Below are 18,391 nucleotides of genomic sequence, written 5' to 3' on the forward strand. Positions count from 1 at the left end.
GCATTTTATAATTGTGTACAGTCTTACATATCACTTGTGGTGATACTATATGTGGAATATTACCAATATGCAGTCCACTTTTACCTTTTTTGTTTTTGTTACCTCTATAAACATTTACATAGTATATGAAAAATACAAAAAAAATCCAGTTCTTAATTTTACAGAGTTCATAAGGAGTTAACCTTAGATAAAAGAAACTACAAGGTTTAGATCAGGAATATTTTATAATTGGCTTAAACTATTATTGTAATTCATAATAATAAAAGGTTAAATATTATTAAAATTGTAACAGAGGTACTGGCCTCCGACAATGGGAAGAATTTAGGGGTTTTAAGGAAAGGGTGTCAGCAAAAATAAAGACCTAAAAGTGTAAAGGGATGGTAGTGAGTCATCCACCTTGGCTGGAACACCAGGGGACTCTCACATTTATACAATTCATGAGGAGAGTTGGCTTCTAAATTTGTAGCGTTGCTCATAAAAATGGCACGAATCAATTTACTCCCTCTCAGGAAGTTTGAACCTGAAAAAGTAAGAAAACATGCTATTTGATGATGAAGAACAGCTCCCCAAATCATATTATGAAAGGCAGATATAGGGACACAATAAGATGTAAAAGAATGTTAACAGAGAGAATGCAAAAAGAAGTGGTAGTAGAAGAAAACATGTGGCTCTGACATGTGGACAAAATGGCTCAACTTCTTGATATGCTAGAACCTATTTTCATTCATTTGAGAATTGTCTATTTACTGTTTCAACATATACGAAATCCTTGAGATCTTTGTATTTTTTCAATCCTTCTAGTTTTATCTAAGATAGTTTGAATGGATTACTGTTGCAAGAAAACAAAAGCCTTGAATAGAACAAAAAAACTTTACTTAATGACATATTCTCTCTTTTCAAAAATTTGTCTTCATTTTTGTATAGTTTAAGAATGTTGCACAAGTATTCACCCAGCTTTGCCCTCTCAACCCGCCATGGTGGCAGACCAAAGGACAGGGACTTCTGAGAGTTCTACGGCCTTGCCTATGATGGGAAATCCAAATACTTCTAGTTAACAAAGGTCAAGCGTAAATCTCAAGGCCACCACTGCAGCTGGCTTCCTCCTGCAAGCTTCATCTACTGACTGGGAGGTCAACCTACACAGTGCATTACAACATCTGCTGACACAATTGCCAGCACTCTTAAAGGAGAAAAGCTTTGTACAACCTCAGTAACTACAATTGCCTACAACACCCCAGCTACTCCAGAGGCCTTGAACCCATTCACCCACCTAGTACATTACAATTATGGTGGACCTTTGAGAAAGCCACCATTAAGGCTATTTATAACTAAGGAAGTCTCCCAGAGTGACACACTCTATGCCACTCCCCTCTAAGGGCTGGTGCTTGCACCTGCCATAGGAGTACAAGAGGGCAGGCTAGCCTAATCCAGTTCTGCCTAGCTTTGCCCCCATGTGCAGTTGAAAGTGGAACCAGTGCTCTGCAGACAAGTCCGTGGCCTGAGGCACCATAGAACTGCATGTAAACAAAGATCAACCATATTACCATACTACTACCACTTTAGTCAACTCTTACCTACGAGGACCACCTACTGGCCTGGAGGTTGAAATGCACAACCCAGTACAAAATCGACTGACAGAAGTGCACAGTGCTTGGGAACAAGATAAGTTTCTTGAGACCACCACCTCCCCATTTCTGTAGGAGGCTGAGAGCCTATTCACACGCCGAGGACACCACTACTACAGTTAGCATTTGAGAAAACCACAAACTTAGGCTATCTATAACCAAGAAATTCATACAAAGTTTTGGCTTCCTGAAAGCACACAGAAACAAAGCTAAATAACCTGACTTAACACATGTTACTGTTACACCCTTAAGGAATAAAAAAGTCTCATCTAGACAAAAGTAGTTTAAAAAATAAGAATGACAGTTCCACCAGGTGAGAGGGAACCAGCATAAAAATTTCAGCAGTATGAATAAACAGGGTGTTATGACACCCTCAAAGGATCACACGACCTCTCTAGCAATGGATCCTAACCAAAATGAAAATCCTGAAATGCTAGATAAATAATTCAAAATATGCATTGTTAGAAAGCTCAGTGAGATCCAAGATAAATCTGAAAGCCAATGCAAAGAAATCAGAATATAAATTCAAGATTCAGATGAGAAATGTACCAAAGAGAGAGTTATTTTAAAGAAAAACCAAACAGGATTTCTGGAAATGAAAAAATTGTGGAAGTAATTACAAAATACAGTTGAAAGCTTCAAGAATTGATTAAACCAAGGAGAAGAAAGAATCTCAGAATATGAAGACAGGTCTTTTGAATTAATCCTGTGAAGTAAAAGCAAAGAAAAAATAATTTTGAACATCAGAAAAGCCTGCTCATAGCAGGAGACTATGTGAAATATCTGAACCTATGAGTTATAGGTATTCCTGAGAGAGAAAAAAAATGAAAAAGTCTGGAAAAACTATTTGAGAAAATAGATAAGGAAAATTCCCCTAGTCTAGCAAAAGAGCTAGACATACAGATACAAGAGGCTCAAAGACTTCTAAAAAATGCATTGCAAGAAGGATCTCATCAAGACAGTCATCATACTGTCTGAGGTCAACAAAAAGGAAAAAAAATCTTAAAATCAGCAAGGTGAAAGCATCTCATTATCTATAAAATATTCCCATCAGATTAATGTGGGCTTCTCAGCAGCAATTTTACAAGCCTGAAGAGATTGGGAAATTGTTTTCAAAGTGCTTAAGGAAAAAGAAAAAAAACAAAAGCTGTCAAACCCAAATTTTGTATCCTGTCAGAATAAACTTCATAAATGAAGGGGAAAGAAAACTTTTCTCAGGTAAGCACGTGCTGAGGGAATTTGTCAGCACTTGACTGATCCTACAAGAACTGTTCAAGGGAATTCTAAACATGGAAATGAAAAGTCGATACTTACTAACACAAATACACACATACATGTAAAACTAACAGGCATTATAAGACAAACAAATAAGACTACAGAGCAACTAGGTAACAATTAATATTAAGACAGAAACGAAACCTCACATATATCAATATTAACCTTGAATGCAAATTGATTCAATGCCCCACTTAAAACATGTAGACTGGCAGAATGGATTTAAAAAACCAAAAACACACACACACACACAAAAAACACAACAGGATCCAACCAGATGATGCTTATGAGAAATCTACCTAAATGGTAAAGACACTTATAGACTGCAGATAAAGGGGTTGAAAAAAATATTCCATGCCAATGAAAACCAAAAGTGAGCAGGGCTAGCTATATTTATGTCAGATAAAACAAATTTTAAATCAATAACCGTAAAAAAGATAAAGAAGGTCACTATATAATGATAAAGGGATCAATTCAAAAAGAATACATACTTGTTTCAGGTAAAACAGACTTCAGTAGCAGTAAAAAAGACAAAGGTCACTATATAATGATAAAAGAATCAGTTCAACAAGAAGTTATATTTATATATGATAAAAATAGATTTCTAATCAATGAAAGTAAAAAAAGACAAAGAAGTTTACTGTATAATGATAAAAGGATCAATTCAACAAGGTATTAAAATCTTGAATTTCACACAAGAACTAGTACCAATCCTACTGAAACTGTTCTAACAAATAGAGGATAAACAAATCCTACTTAACTCATTCTAGGAAGCCAGCATCATCCCAAAACCAAGTCCAAGCAAGGACACAACAAAAAAAGAAAAGTACAGACCAATGTCCCTGATGAACATAGATTCAAATATCCTCAAGAAAATACTGGCAAAACTAATCTAACAGTACACTGAAAAGTTAACACACCACAATCAAGTAGATTTTATTCTGGGGATGCAAGGGTGTTTCAACATACACGAGTCAATAAACATGGTTCATTATATAAGCAGAATTAAAAACAAAAATCATATGATCATCGCAATAAATGTAGAAAAAGCATTTGATAAAATTCAGCATCTCTTCAAGATAAAACCCCCAACAATTAACTAGTCATAGAAGAAATATACATGAATATAATAAAAGCCATATGAGACAAACTCATAGCCAACATCACACCAAGTAGAGAAAAGTTAAAGCTTTTTTTTCTAAGAAGTGGAACAAGACAAACATGCCCACTCTCACCACTCCTACTCAACAGAGTACTGTAAGTCCTGGCCAGAAGAATCAGGCAAAAAACAGAAAGACATAGCAACAAATTAGAAAGGAGAAAATTAAATTATGTCTGTTTGCTGATGATATAATATTGTACCTAGAATTTCCTAAAGAGTCCTCCAAAAGACTCCTAGATTTAATAAATGAATTCATTAAGTTTCAGGATAAAAAATCAACATACACCATTAAATGCATCTTACACCAGTCATAACAGTTATTATTAAAAAGTCTAAATATAACAAATGTTGGCATGGATGTGGAGAAAAGGGAACAGTAGTTCACTGTTGGTGGGAATGGAAATTAGTGTAACCTTTATGGTAAACAGTATGGCAATCTTTCTAAGAACTAAAATGGAACTAACATTCGATCAAGCAATCCCACCACTGGGTATCTATCCAAAAGAAATAAAGTTATATCAAAATATATCTACACTCATATGTTTCATCGCAACACTATTCACAACAGCAAAGTCATAAAATCAACCTAAGTGTCCATCAGTGGAAGACTGAATAAAGAAAACATGGTATTTACAATGAAATACAACTCAGTCATAAAAAAAAAGAGCATGAGATCATATCTTTTTGCAGTAACAATGATGGTAGTCATTATCTTAATTGGAATAACTCAGAAAGAGAGAGCCAAGTAATGCATCTTCTCACTTATAAGTGGAAGCTAAATAATGTGTACATATGGACAGAGGGAGCGGAAAAGTAGACATTGGAGAATCAAAGGTGGGAAAGTGGGAGGAAGTTGAGGGATGAGAAACTACCTAATAGGCACAATGTACACTATTCAGGTAATGGTTACACAAAAAGCCCAGACTCCCATACTACCCAAAATATGTATGTAACAAAGCAGCATTTATACCCCCAAATCTATTTAAAACAAAACAAAACAAACAAACAAACGATAAGAAAGCCAGGAACAGTGGCTCATGCCTGTAATCCCAACACTTTGGGAGGTCAAGGTAGGTGGATTGCTTGAGCCCAAGGGTTTTTTCCAAAGATTAAAAAAAGATAAGAAAAAAATGCAAAGATGTACCAAGTTAATAATCTTCATTCATTAAAAGGCAATCAAGGTATGCAAAGGTATTAAAAAGGTAATCATTATAAACAGTCATTTTTATCAACATTCTTTATACCAAACACTTGCTTTGTGATTTAAAAATGCATCATAGATATTCCTTTCAGTCAACAATTAAACATTTAATTCAATATTTTAAAAATCAGCACAATATTCCAAATAATATTTATCTCACAATTTGTTCAACATTTTCCTCCCTTGAATTAATGGAAATCAATGATGAAATTTGAAGAAATTGAAATTATGTATTAAAAGCTGGTTTTCAAGAAAGCACAATAAAAGAACCTCTAAGCAGCCCTGATTAAGGTCAAAAGACAGAGTAATAGTATAATTGGGAATGAGGCAAAAGATAGAGTCAATGTTTAAAATGATTATGAAAATATTATTGCAAAAATTTTCAGAAACACAAAGAAATTGATGATACTGTAAAGAACTATTGAATCAAAACCTACTCTGAGAAGTGAAACACATCAAAAACCATACAAAGATCAGAAAACAAATTTAATGACCTACCATTTAAATTTGCAAGGATTCCATGTAGCTTTAGAGTTAAGCTGACTCTAACTCTTAACAAAGTGATAATTCCATTGTCATTTAAATTAGTTCAGAATAATAAAACATATGAAAATTTACAATACATTTTATGATGATAGCATAACCTAAATACAATCACCTGATGCAGCAGAAAAGACTATGACAATACATAGCAGATGTGTAAATAATCTAAGAAAATACTGGAATTTCATATTGTGTTTTTAGCGTTTAGTTCCTCTTTGTCCTAAAGAAATTTGCATTGAATGGAATATACCAACATGAAAAAGTCTATTTGCAGCTCCTATGTCTTCATAGAATGCCACAGTTTTTGGAATCTAACATAAATTTTAAAAACAACTATATGTTTTGCAGCTACATAGAAAATACAGAAGCACTAATTACTTCTGCACAAAGGGATCATTTCAGGTAGCAAAAAAGTAAAAGTTTTACATTTTTTCTTACTATTTTCCCCCAGTTGATGAACCCTGTTAATATCTGATACAATTGCAAACTCAGGGACTTAGGATTTTATGTCAAATTTTATGTAAAAAAATGTGCATAAATTTTCTTACATATAAAAAAAAGCACCTGCTAAACTTGATATATAATGAAACTCAGCCAGAAATTAGCAAATGATAAAAAACTAAGGTGACAATATTTGAAACTGCAGAAAGACCAGGACAGATATTAAATTTTTACTCAATACTATTGGAGTACTTTAATACTAGAGCCACTCAGCTTGTTAATTATTTTGTGGTGATTGTTTTACAGATGATTGTGATTTAGGTAACTTTAGTAAATTATAGCTTAATCCTAATTACTGATTATTTTTTAAATGGAAGCTTAAATAGATATGCAGTCTTACTTTGAAATTTTATTATAATATTCTATAAACTCTAACATCAGGTAAATATTTCTAAAGCATAGATTTAATAAAGCTAATGACTTTTGCTTTCCCAGTCAGTTTACTTAAAGTATTACATTAGCAATTGTTTTAATTTTTCTTAGGACTCTCCTTTTTATGTTAACGTATATGTATGTATTTTATTTCATTTAATTGATACTATTGTTGAAAACCCCAGGATCCTTGTGGCTTTGACACATTTTAATATTTAGAAGAGATAAAGATAAATTATTTTTATTATTCTCTGTTCATTATTTTTGTTTGTGGCTTATTGGGTTTTATATCAAAAATATATTTCAGTTATAAAATTCATATTTATTGTATTATATATCCCAAAGTCATTTGCATAATATAAATTGCTAAATAAGTTGTGAAATCAACAAGTTAAGAATGATACCTTTAATATTGTTTAAATGACTAAAGTAAAATCAGCTTTTACCTTATGATAAAATGTATAATTCCCCAGTAAATATGATTTAAATGCAATTCATATTCTTAACTCTACCAGCGACATTGAATATTAAGACTCTAGAGCTTATAATAAAGGCACTCCAGTCATATTGATTACTTATAATGAGTCTCTTAAATTAATGGGTCACCTGCTGGTTCAGAAGCTAGTACAGATCTCTAAGTGGGTAAAAATGAGTGGTTTTAAGTTGATTTATAGGTAGTGAAATCAATGACAAAAACAATTATGGTAACAAAGCTTTCAGCAAAATTATTTAACAAATACAAGCAAACATTAAAATTATGAATATTTCTATAATGACTAGGTTACTACATCATTTAGTGCTTGGTACCTGGGTTCATTAATAGCGATTTCATTCATAAAGATATGCTTTTTTTTTTTATGTTTTCATTACTGCTTCATTTTGTAATAGGTGAAGTGTCAATAGCCTGGCTTATTTAAATATAAGACAATGCAACTGACTTAAAAGCGTGTGCACAACTGATTCATTTGCAGGTTTTTACCTAGTAATAACTCCAAAACCAATAATAAAAATATAGCTTATAGAGTTCCTTCATTTGATTCCTTCATTTGGATAGCTACTCAGTTCAAGTCAGTGCTCAAAGCCATTGAATACAGTGGAGAATGAGACAAGCAAGATGGAAAAAAAGTTTCAACAGTTATAGACCAGATGTTTTCAGGTAATCATAAGTCATATAAAATTCCATTTGGATGGCTATAAACTGTTTTCAAATCATTTTCATGTACATTAATGTCATTAATATTCACAATAATGTTGAGTGAACAATATTATTATAAAGTTATATCTGCAATTGTGGAATACAAAGGGATAGAGCCCTGACTTAAGACATGGAGAAGGGAGAAAATAAATTTGAACATTTAACCTCAACTATAGAATGGAAAAAAACAACTGAAACATATAAAAATAAAACCACTTTATAAAAGCCTTACTTTTCATCCTCCTAATAAGCTGAGTAGAAGTATTTTTAACAGAAAAATATTTTAATATCAGCTATATAATTTAAGCAATTTTCTTCTATGCCTTACACTTTGTACACTAAACGTGATAAACCATTATTTGTGTTAGCTTCAATCAAAATACTTGTAGGAACTTCAATAACAAAATATATTGTCATCTTTATTTTTAACACATGTACTTAGAGTTTTATCTCAAGAATTTGATTTTCTACTAGAAAGCATGATATTTTGTAATTTTCCTGTCCTTAGAGTTTGAGTTTAAGGATCCCTGAAAAATCTACCCCACATGAATTACCCAAATGTGTATATATATAAATTGCCCCAAAATATTCAGTTGTTATTTAACATATATATATGTTGCTCCAAAATATTAAGTTATTTATACACATGTTAATTGCCCCAAACTACTCAGTTGTTATTTAACATATATATGTTTTTAAATACATGTGTTATGTTTTAAAAATATATGTATGTTTTATATATGTTAAATAACATATATTTAATACATATTATATATAAAATATGTTATTTAAACATATTTAATAACATATACATGTTAAATAACAACTGAGTAGTTTGGGGCAATTAATCATCTCTCAAGAAAGTCGTTTTTAATACATATGATGAAAAGGTCAGTTATGTTCTATAAATACCAGTAAATGTTTATTTATTTAATTTATTTTATTTTGTGAGCTCCAATTATTGAGAGTATTTACAACCCTTCACTGAAACATGTGTCTATGTGAGGTCTCCCAACATGTTCTCTTCTGTAGGAGTACTCTGAATAAGGGTAAAGTCATCAGGAAAGTATATAGTATATGGCAAATGTTTCATTATTTAGGATGTAATTTTCTGAAATGTCTAAATCTTGCTTTAAAAAAATAAAACAGTATGATATAGTATACCACAATCACACACACACACACACACACACACACACAAACACACACACAGAGTTTCCTTTTGAGTGTCAAAAAATATCAGGAATTTTTAATATCATGATAGATGAGCTCTTATACACTTAGTCTGCAAACCTTAAATGATGGACTACAGATTCAAAAATGCTGTAATAATTCAAAGTGCATGGCTTTCTTTCTTTACCCATCCAGGATCCAGAGCCAAGAACACTGGTATGATGTGAAGATTTGTGACCAGCCAATTCAGCTTGAAAACGTATCTCTATCACTAACAGGATATTACATTCCTAATATTTTTACTTCTCTTAGCCTCTGTTTACTCGTCTGTAAAACTGGAGTGTGATTCAAGAAGGGTGTAAGAAAATTTAATGGGGATGATAGTCTTTTCAATAAATCGTTATAGAACCACTGGATATCCATTGCAAAAGAATTAAATCAGACCCCTGCTTCATACCATACGCAAAAATTAATTCAAAGCATTCATAGATTTAAACGTAAGAACTAACATTATAAAACGCTTAGAAGAAAACATAGGGGTGAATCATAATGACCTTAGATAAGGTCATTATTTCTTAGATACAATAGTAAGTTCACAAGCAACAAATAAAGACATAAACTGAACTTCATTATAATGAAAAAAATGTGTGTTTCAAAGGATGTCATCAGTGAAGCGAAAAGATGACCTACAAATAGGGAGGAAATTTCTGCAAATTATACAACTGATGAGGAACTTGTATCCAGAATATATAATGAACATTTACAACCCAACAATAAAGAGACTATTTAATTTTTTTAATGGCCAAAAAAAATAGATGTTCCTCCAAAGAAGGTACATAAATGGCCAATAAGCACATGAAAAGGTGTTCATTTGTGAAATGCAGATCAAAACAACAATGAGCTATTGCTTCATACCTAGTAGGACGGATATACTAGAAAAGACAGAAAATAACAAATGTTGATGAGGTTGTGGATAAATTGAAACTCTTATGCACTACTGATGAGAATATGAATTCATGCTGTCCCTATGAAAAACACCTCAAAAGGTGCTCAATATCTAAACAGAGTTACCATATCACTAAGCAATTCTACTCCTGGGTATATACCAAGAAAATTGAAGATTTATGTTCATGTAAAAACTTGTGCACAAATACTCATATCAGCATCATAAATAATAGTCAAAAAGTGGAAATGGCCCAGATCTCCATCACTGATAAATGGATAACAAATTATTTTATATTTATACAATGAAATATTATTTAGCCATAAATGTATCAAGAATTAAGTGCTGATACATTCTACAACATGGATATAAACCTTGTAAACATCATGCTAAGTAAAAGAAGCCAAACACAGAAGAATAAATATTGTATAACTCCATTTATATGAAATGTCCAAAAAGTAGATTAATGGTTGCCAGGACCTGGGGCAAGGCAGATGTGGGAAATGAATGTTAAGTGTGGATGATGATAACTTTCTAAAATTAGGTGGGGAACATGGCTGCACAATCCTGTGACTATACTAAAAATGCTGAATCGTATACTTTAAGGAATGAAATTCATGGTTTGTGAATTATATCTCAATAAGCTGTTTTTAAACACTAGACTGTAGACACTTAACCCTTGAGATGTTCCATACACTTTTAAGTACATATATATGTGAAATAACTATAATGTCATGCCTGGTAGCCAGAAACTATTCAGTAATGGGTTTAAAAAAATCTATTATTACATTAATAATATTTGAGATTATGGGGGATTTTTATTTCTATCATTACATTAATACTACTTGAGACTTGACACTGACAAATGTATGTGACTTTTAGAAATATGTACACATTACCTGAAAGAAAAGGATCGTGTCTGTTTCTACTTTTTCTCGTTTTCTTTATGGCCTAAATAAAAACACTTAAGCAAATGCATATTATTGATATGCTGTACCACATTATGTAAAGAATCCCTTTTTGCTAATCATTCTAATTTTAGAGATTCATGAAAGCATGGTGACAAAAATTTCAAAAAAATGCTTTCAGAGGGTACTACATAAAAATGTTTGTTTACATTCATTTTCAAATTTAGCCTTTTAGAAAATATATTTCTCTTTGCAATCTCTAAGAAATATTAAAATATTGTGTATGCTTATTCATTATACAGAACATACAGAACATAGAAATGGCTTGTCTGATTGATCAGTAACTTAAGACTGAAATCTGTATTTAAAAAAAAAAAAGTTTTGGGAAGAGATACAAGTTCCACTCTTTTTCATAATTCTAACAATTAAATTTATATAAAGGCAAGGTGACATTATATATAATATTAATTCAAATCTTTGTTATTGAGCACACATACCAAATGTGTTAATGTTAGTACAGTGATAATAGCTTTGTTTCAATTGGGTTTTCTTTTTTCCTTTTGCCTATCAATCTCTTTACTTCTTATTGCAAGGGAAAACTAATATATTACGATGGTAGATATTAGCATACTCAACCTGTAATTCCAGTTTTCTTCCTGGTACATAGAAATTAACAGTGCCCACACTACTTCTCTTGGCAAATGAAATATGACTACAAATAAATGTAAATACGACTAGAAAGAAATGTAAATATGACTACATTAAGAGACCTTGAATAGCATATTCCCTTCTCTCTGCCACAGTGACCAAGCATATTTCAGACAGAGGAAGCTTCATCAACCTGTGTCCCATTTTGTGGAAAACCTGAGATAAATGTATAGTCAAAATGAGAAATATATATCTGTATATTTATTTGTTTTGATTCATTGATATTCATGGTTGGTTTTTATCACAAGATAACTTAGTCTTTCCTGCTTAATACCATAGCTTACGGTCTTTAGAAAAGCCTCAGATACTAGTATTTTACTTAACATTTAAACACTGTGTTAAATAAACATTCAACACCAACATATGCACTCCTATACATATTCTTACAATATATTCACACAAATTATTCATGATTTGGAAAGTTTAGAGGTACTTTTAAGTTAAACCCTTAGTTTGGAGGAGCACATTAATAAGTTGTATGATACGAAATGATGTTCTTTATATAATGTGTTTATGAGGAAATGTGTTATTCAATATGAAACATATGTTCATTACTTGGAATACAGATTTCTTCACACATTTGTTTCATCACACCTAGATATAGTTTATGAAACTGGAAAAAAGGTGACTTTAGTTTAAAATAAATAAAACTCACTATTAATAAATGCTATTTTCTCTACTAGATAAAGCAAATTACACCAGTGATTTTTTCAGTCAGATAACAACCACAGTCTCTTGATTTTTTTTTCTTTACACATATCATATTCATATACCAGAATATGCAGACACAATTTCTATCACAATTTAACTAAATTAACACCTCAGTATCTTCCTCCTCTTCTTGAGTCTTGTCTCCAATTTGTTTTTTTTTTTGTTTTTTTTTCCAAAAATTGGACTTTCACTATTCCAGGCTCCGTTAAATTTAAACATAAATCTCTGTTGACTGCAAGATCATGTTAAACTCTTTACCCCAGTGCCACTCTGTGTGGCTCCATACTGAGTCTTCAAAGTTCTATTCCAGGGATATCTACTAAAAGTTTCCTCCAATCCTGTCAGCCTGGGGCACTCACCATCTTCAAATATGCCTGGCTCATTTGAAATTCTCATTCATACTGTTTCCTCCTTCTTATTCATTTTCCTGAATGTTATCCATTGAAGTACTTACTATTTATACAGTAAATTATTACATGTATGTGTGTATTAGTCAGGGTTCTCTAGAAGGACAGAATAAATAGGATATATATATCCTATTAGTATTACATATATGTGTGTGTGTGTATATATATAAATATATATATATATGTAAATAAGAATATATTAACTATTAACTTACATGATCACAAGGCCCTACAATCGTCCATCTGCAGGTTGAGAAGCAAGGATAGCAAGTCCAAGTCCCAAAACTGAAGAACTTGGAGTCCAATATTTGAGAGTAGGAAACATCCAGCACATGAAAAAGATGTAGGCTGGGAAGCTAGACCAGTCTCGTCTTTTCAAATTTTTCTGCCTGCTTTATATTCACTGGAAGCTGATTAGATGGTGCCCACCAGATTAAGGATGGGTCTGCCTTTCCCAGCCCACCGACTCAAATGTTAATCTCCTTTGGCAACACCCTCACAGACACATCCAGGATCAATACTTTGCATCCTTTAATCCAACCAAGTTGACATTCAATATTAACCATCACAAGTCCACCCCTTGTCAACTTGAACTCATACACATCTCCAGAGATCATAAATAATCTTCAAATAAACACAATAATAAGATCATAATTACACCTAACATAATACAACTATCCTTCATACCACCAGAAACACACCAATCCCCAGCCCAAATACGATTACATAAAGTTAACAATACTTAAATGTTGATATGAAGTCAATAAATCTTATGTCACATGATAAAGGAAAAGGAAATAGAATCAAGATATTTTCTTAGTACAAGTGTATACATACACAGACATGTTTTTAACAAAACAAGGAGGAAACACTCATGACAGTTAGAGTCCTCGTTTCTGCAGTTGGTCACATGGTCATAACTGGTATTGATGATTACCTTCTTCTACTATCCACTCTGTATTCCCTTTCCCTTCAGAAAGCACCTCAGCAGGTTGTGTTTTTTTCCTGGTGGGGCGACCCAAACCTTCGTTCCTGAGGGGTCTGGACAATTTGCAGTCCTGCCTGGATTGGGCTGTTGTAGTTTCCCATTGACCTTAATCACAGGGCATGGTAATACTAAGAGATGCCCTAATGAACCTCCTGTATTCCATGCGTACTCTTCTTTACCTACTTTATGGAGTAGTAGACTGATTTCATCTTGATAGTCCAGGTCAATCACCCCAGCCAACACTGTAACCCCCTTCTTAACCTGTTGACTTAAAGGTAAGAGGAGCCCAAAGTGTCCAGGTGGCAATCTTAACTTTCAGTTGAATGGAATCATTGTTGTGTCTCCTGGTGGCAGCATTCCTCCCTCTGGAATTAAGAACTCTAGGCCAGCAGAACATACTGTAATGGGAACAGGAAGTAAAAATTTTTTTCTTGGATCACTAAGGGTGATGGTGAGTGGTGCCACTTCCACTTCCACCCCTTGATTCCTAGACCCATGAATCCTGGCTATGGAAGAAACAGGACCACATATTGGACACCGATTCAGAGCATACACAGCCTTCTGTAGAAGTTTACCCCAGCCCTGCAAAGTATTGTCACCTAGTTGGCATTGTAGTTGTGACTTCAAAAGGCCATTCCATCATTCTATCAATACAGTTGTTTCAGGATGATGGGGAACATGGTAAGAGCAGTGAATTCCATGAGCATGAGCTCACTGCTGCACTCCTTTAGCCATAAAGTGAGTGCTTTGGTCAGGAGCAATGCTGTGTGGAATAGTAAGACGGTGGATAGGGCATTCCGTAAGTCCATGGATGGTAGTCTTGGCAGAAGCATTGCATGCAGGAGAGGCAAACTCATATCCTGAGTAAGAGTCTATTCCAGTGAGGATAAGCCTCTGCCCTTTCCATGATGGAAGAGATCCAATGTAATAAAACTGCCACAAGGTATCTGGCTGATCACCTCAAGGAATGGTGCCATACTGAGGGTTCAGTGTTGGTCTCTGCTGCTGGCAAATTGGGCAGTCAGCAGTGGCCAGAGTCAGGTCAGCCTTGGTGAGTGGAAGTCCATGTTGCTGAGCCCATGCGTAACCTCCACCCCTACCACGGTGACCACTTTGTTCGTGGGTCCACTGGACGATGATAGAGGTGGCTGGGGAAAGAGACTGAGTGGTGTCCATAAAACAGGTCATCCTATCCACTTGTTTATTAAATTCCCCCTCTGCTGAGGTCACCCATTGGTGAGCATTCACATGAAATACAAATATCTTCACAGTTTTTGACCACTCAGAGAGGTCCATCCACATAACTCTTTCCCAAATTTCTTTGTCACCAATTTTCCAATCATGCTTCTTCCAAGTCCCTGACCATCCAGCCAAACTACTGGCTACAGCCCATGAATCAGTATATAATTGCACATCTTGCCATTTCTCCTTCCATGCAAAGTGCATAACCAGGTGCAGTGCTCAAAGTTCTGCCCACTGGGAAGATTTCCCTTCACTACTGTCCTTCATAGATGTCCTAGAAAAGGGCTGTAGTGCTGCAGCTGCCCACTTTTGGGTGGGGACTGCAGAACCATCTGTGAACCAGGCCATAGTCTTCTCTTCCTCTGTCAACTGATCATAGGGAACTCCCCATGAGGCCACTGGTGCAGGCTGGGGGAGAGAAGGCAGGGTGGCAGGAGTAGAGACCATGGGCATTTGAGCCACTTCCTCATGTAACTTATTTGAGCCTTCCGGACCTGCTCAAGCCCAATCACGTATACACCACTTCCATTTGAATGATGGAATGCTGCTGTGCACAACCTACTCTATGGCTAGATGGGTCAGAAAGCACCCAGTTCATGATAGGCAGTTGAGGCTGCATGGTGACTTGATGATGGATAGTCAAATGCTGTTTCCATTAAAGCCCAGAAACAAGCCAAGAGCTGTCTCAAAAGGAGAGTAGTTATCTGCAGAAGATGGCAGGGCCTTGCTCCAAAATTCTAAAGGCCTCTGCTGTGTTTCACCTATGGGGACCTCCCAGAGGCTCCAAACAGCATCCCTATCTGCCACTGTCACCTCAAGCACCATTGGATCTGCTGGGTCATATGGCCCAAGTGGCAGAGCAGCTTGCACAGCAGCCTGGGCCTCTTGCAGAGCCTTCTCCTGTTCTGGACCCCACCCAAAACTGGCAGCTTTTGGGGACACTCGATAAATGGGCCACAGTAACAAACCCAAATGAGGAATGTGACGCCTCCAAAATCTAATCAGGCCCACTAGGGGTTGTGCCTCTTTCTTGGTTGTAGGAGGGGCCAAATGCAGCAACTTATACTTCACCTTACAAGGAATATCTCAACAGGCTTCACACCACTAGACCCCTAGAAATTTGACTGAGGTAGACGGTCCCTGAATTTTAGTCAGGTTTATTTCCCATCCTCTGGCACGTAAAAGCCTCACTAATAAGTCCAGTGTGGTTGCTACACCTTTCTCACTGTATGCAATCAGCATAATGTCATCAATATATGAAATGTCTGATCATTTTCCTTTCCCCAATGCACAGCCACCCTGATAAAAGGCCGGAGGTCTCCTTGGAGAAGAATGGGAGAAAGATTAACTGCATAAATTGTCAGTAACGTAGTGGGGTTTGGCTTCCCCTTCATTCAAGTGGTTCTAGGTCTGTAAACGGGCTCAAGTCTGGAATTTGATTGAGGGGCTGTGATTCACTGTTTTTGTAAGGTGTATGAGTCTTTTGTCCATTTGACTTAGAAGATTTCTGCTTATATAAATTAAGTAAAAATGCAGTAGGCTTCCTATCAATTTCACTCCTAGGAACACCATGATTAATTAGCCAGTGCCAGAACTCTGTAAGAGTCAGACTATTCTGATTGTTGCTTTGCCTCTGCTGTCCATGATGGTAGCTATGCCCACCTTGCCTTTGATGGCTGAGTGCTGCCACTTGGCCCCTGCCACCTCAGAATCCAATTATTCCCATTGTGTTTAAATTTGTAATTGAGTGACTGTGAGTCCCAATATTAGATCTGACACACAGAGAAGAGCAATTACAGGACTCTGCAGTGATGCAGGTGCTACCCTCACAAATCTATTTCACAAGGCATTGGTCAAGGGTATATCTTCTGGACCCTCCCAGCTGGAATGAGTAGGTCTAAAGTAGCTAATCTACTCCACCATCCCAATCTCCCTAAGCCTTTGGATCCCTTCCTCTACATTAAACCAAGGGAGATCCAGCATTTCCCGCTTGCTCACAGTGGATCATCTTTTAATCCATATTTCAGCTAACCAAGCATACAAACTATTAGAAGATTTTTAATTCCCCAAGCTGTAACATTAAAAGCAGAATGCCTACTTAGCAGGCCCAAATCAACAAATTCAGCCTGATTCAACTTTATGTTCCTCCCACGATTATCCCGCACCCTTAATAACCATTCCCATGCATGTTCTCCAGATTTCTGTTTATATAAATTATGAAACTCAAACAGTTATTTTTTAGTGTAGCACACCTCCTCATGGGTCACTCTCTCTACCTCACCTCTACGGGCCCACCGGGACTTTAGTCTAATTATAGGTCTAAAAGTAAACAGGGGTGTTGGGGGTGGCTCCTGAGGAGAATCAACATTACTTTGCTTGGCAATTGCCTCAGGGGAGGCCATCACTGTTGCCTGAGGCAGCTCAGGGTTTATCTCCTCAGACAAAGGTGGAAAGATTGATGGTAGCATGGGTCACGGAGGAGATGTTGCCTTGGGGATAGGGAAGCTGTTCCTTCTGGCAAAAAGGTTCATCAGAGTTTACAAATTCAGTGTCCCTAGCTTCATCAGGGTCCTACCACATACTCCCATTCCAAGTTGCAGAGTCCCATTCTTTTCTAATCAATGCTCTCACTTTAACAGTAGACATCTGTCTGGCAAGGCTGTGCATGTACCTTTTGTTGCAGGTCAGCCACTTGCATCATAAGAGCTTATGTTTGTTTTTCCACAATTTCAGCTCTTTTTCTACAGGAAATAAGACTCTCACTCAGGACAATCTTAGCAGGTTTGAGGCTCAGTATCTGCTTCTGAAGCTGGGAGACAGAATCCCTGAGTTCATCATTTCTTTCATCACTTTGTCCACTGAACTTAGGAACAACTAGCCAGCTTCATTATGTGCCTTGGTTCTCCACATATGGTCAAAAGTATTGTATATAGAGTCACTGAACTCCTTGCCCCTCAGGAGCAGTGAATCAGGGGTGTCAAATGCATTTATTTTGCATAACTCTTTAAACAGTTTACTCCAAGGACCATCAGTGTTCTCCATACTACTAGAAGTAGAGTCCGTAGCATTCTGGGATCTAATCATATTAAGCACCCAACTACAGAAACCCCAAAATTAACAAAAGAACTTCATCCTTAATATTCTGTTCCTCTAGAATCACTCCTGGTACCAAAACCTGTATTAGTCAGATTTCTCTAGAGGGACAGAACTAATAGGATATACATATATATGCATATATATACACATACATATATACACACACATATATACATACATATACATACACACACACATATATATATATATATATAAAGGGATGTTTATTAAGTATCAAATTCCACAATTACAAGGTCCCACAATAGGCCGTGTAAATGCTGAGGAGCAAGGAGAGCCGGTCCAAGTCCCAAAACTGAAGAACTTGGAGTCTGACGTTCGAG

General features: G+C 35.4%; 1 long non-coding RNA gene across 1 annotated transcript in view; it reads right to left on the bottom strand.

The window, feature by feature from the left end:
- LOC139362366 (uncharacterized) overlaps positions 1-18,141 on the bottom strand; it is a 43,619-nt gene extending 25,478 nt beyond the window's left edge. The window contains exon 1 of the long non-coding RNA XR_011621161.1: positions 13,896-18,141. This is a non-coding gene — a long non-coding RNA (uncharacterized lncRNA). The remainder of the gene's footprint in view (positions 1-13,895) is intronic.
- Between the last annotated feature and the right edge of the window lie 250 nt (positions 18,142-18,391).

The sequence above is a fragment of the Macaca nemestrina genome, chromosome 3 (genome assembly GCF_043159975.1).
Source record: "Macaca nemestrina isolate mMacNem1 chromosome 3, mMacNem.hap1, whole genome shotgun sequence".
Taxonomy (NCBI): Eukaryota; Metazoa; Chordata; class Mammalia; order Primates; family Cercopithecidae; genus Macaca; species Macaca nemestrina.